The following is a 2846-nucleotide window of genomic DNA, read 5'->3' as shown; positions in this document are numbered from 1 at the left end:
ATGACTTTTTGGTGACATTTTTGACCACTTACTATACTATGACTTTTTGGTGACATTTTTGACCACATACTAATACTATGATTTTTTGGTGACATTTTTGACCACATACTATACTATGACTTTTTTGGTGACATTTTTGACCACTTACTATACTATGACTTTTTGGTGACATTTTTGACCACATACTAAAGTATGATTTTTTGGTGACATTTTTGACCACATACTATACTATGACTTTTTTAGCATATTTTTGACCACTTACTATACTATGACTTTTTAGTGACATTTTTGACCACATACTATACTATGACTTTTTGGTGACATTTTTGACCACTTACTATACTATGACATTTTTAGCATATTTTTGACCACATACTATGACTTTTTGTGAAATTTAGATATATATATACAATCTATTGAATGACATTTTATTAACACTGCTGATCAGAATGACATTTTCTTCAGATTGTTGATCACATACTATATTGTGACCTTTTTTTAACATTTTTGACCACGTTATACTATGATATTTTAAGGACATACAACGATACTTTGAGCTATCTGTTTTGTACAAACAGAAACGTAAAGTATGTACTACCTGGAAATAAGGCCAGATTTAAATGTTTTCTATTTTTGACAGCAGTTTTAATTTTAAGATTTATTCAAGACAACAGTTTTTAAACTGTCAAACTGCAGCTGAGATAAAGACACAGTCAGGTTGAAAAGAATAAACCAACGCCAACCTTTTGTGAATTTTCATGTCAGTCTCTTTTTTTCTGTGAAGTTTGAGCCCTGTAGAGGAAAATCAGAAACAACAAATATTAATACAAAGCTCCAACTGTTTAAACCATCTAAATAAAAGTACAGAGGGTTCTGGATATAAGTTCAAGGAATTGAGAGATCATTTCATCATATAAAAGAAAATAAACTGACAATTGAAATGACTTTGGATCAATAGCCACTGTCAATATTATTGGCAATAATATTATCTGTGATATATAAAAATGTTGATATAGTTACAGAATAATAACATCATAACAATACATTGATTGTGTTCTTCTTTATTCTTGATTGTGTTAGTCTACCAGAGGCCTATACTACGAAGCGAGGTCACTGGCCTATCAGGGTAACTTCAGGAGTAACTTGGTGACGTCAGGTGTAACTTCCCGATTTACCCGTACTATGAAAGGTGGACAGGTTTTACCCGGGGCTGCTGCCATGGTAAAGTATGTAATGGATGGTAGAGGTATGTGAACCAATAAATGGTGTTTTTTATACTCTGCATTTTCCATTTTCAATTTCAGTTATTTTAATTTGTAATTTCTTTTCTCACAGTCAAGCTGCAGAATTTAGCATCATTAGTGTAGCATATTATCGATTTCAATAATCTTTTAAATGGGAGTGGGGGGGCATTATTGTCCTGAAAGACAATATAATGCGACAGGGTGTTGTACATATACAGCCTGAGTGTCCCAGGCAGAACATCATTAACAGGAACAGCTCATTCTCAGACATGTGACCCACGTGTTGACTGTAATCCAAGTATCTGAAAAATCATCACATATTTTCTGTGTTCTTACATCTCATATTACAGATTAAGAACCCAGAGAACATGTGACAAGTCTCCCTGGTTTTGTTGACAGCCGCGGTTTTACATTGTGTTGCTAGAGTCGACAGAATTAACGTGCGCTCTTCATCTGAGAGATACGGTGCACGCCCGTTTTATGCATGCGCACTAACTCTGATTAAGTTAACACCAACTCAACTTACCGACATCTGAACCACCGTCGTACCGTTTAACACAGATCGAGGCAGTCAGGGTTTGTTTCCTTGATAACCCCGAGTTAAATCCGAGTAGGTTAAACTCCCTTCGTAGTACAGACCTCAGGAGTCTTACTGACGGAAACAAACCAACCCCGCCCCTCTACCAGCGGTACCTTCAGGGGCCCACAGCTCATGTCAGGGAAACTTGAATCGATAGCCCCTTTAGAATGAGCGTCGTTAGCTCGTTAGCGTTACCTTTGCGTCGCAGGTGTGTTCAGCGTCCAGCCTCACTCGTGTTTGATATAAACAGCTCCAAAGCTTGTCTTAGCATCCAGACTTATTTGATAAATATGTTCATCACACTGCTAACAAACCAAAGTGACAAAGCAACGACTCAAAAGTTGGTTTAGCTCGTTTTTCCGACCACATTTCTGTGCCGCTTTGCACCGCTTACTATGGTAAGGAACAATGACAACACACGTCAGCCAACGTCTGAATGCTGGCCTGTATTCTAATGTTATTTTGCCCAGCACATAATATCAATCGAAATTTGAATCTGCAATAAAAACTTCCAAAGGTTTCTTTTCAGAACTCACCAGGAGAGGCCTACATCATATCTATAGTAGTCCCTGTAGTAGACCTAACATGCTGTGTTTCCTTTGTTGTGCCACGTGATACGCCCATCTTAATGTGCTCAAAGTGCTGCATGGACTTGAGCATGCTATGGAGGAATGTGGGGGTGCATGGATGATTACTAGAACACGTTAAAGACGCTTTTCTGACACTAATCAGGGTGAGATATACTTTCTCTGCTCCATGTTCCTGAGGAAATCATCATTTATATACTGTATGAATCTAGAGGTGACAATGTGTAAGTATATATAGATAGATTATAAAATGTAACATCACCTGCAGCAAAGGTAGTGTTCTGTAAGAAAATATGTGCTATAAAAAATTATATTATCATTATCTCAATAAGTAAACTTTTCTGACACAACAACTCTAAACACTCACTCCTGTTTTTCAGATTAATTCTGGAGAGGCACTGAGGCTGAACGAGGCAGAAGTTACCCAGAGAGAGA

The 2846-nt window shown here is 37.1% G+C and overlaps 1 long non-coding RNA gene across 1 annotated transcript in view; it reads right to left on the bottom strand.

Annotated features, from left to right (window-relative positions):
* The window catches only part of LOC127143545 (uncharacterized), a 3959-nt gene extending 1568 nt beyond the window's left edge, over positions 1-2391 (bottom strand). The window contains exons 1-2 of the long non-coding RNA XR_007815069.1: positions 1771-2391; positions 744-792 (exon numbers count right to left, since the gene is read on the bottom strand). This is a non-coding gene — a long non-coding RNA (uncharacterized LOC127143545). The remainder of the gene's footprint in view (positions 1-743; positions 793-1770) is intronic.
* Between the last annotated feature and the right edge of the window lie 455 nt (positions 2392-2846).

Source organism: Lates calcarifer, linkage group LG18 (genome assembly GCF_001640805.2).
Source record: "Lates calcarifer isolate ASB-BC8 linkage group LG18, TLL_Latcal_v3, whole genome shotgun sequence".
NCBI classification, from domain to species: domain Eukaryota; kingdom Metazoa; phylum Chordata; class Actinopteri; family Centropomidae; genus Lates; species Lates calcarifer.
The sequence above is the reverse complement of the archived record's forward strand: the minus strand, read 5'-3'. Positions and strand labels throughout refer to the sequence as shown.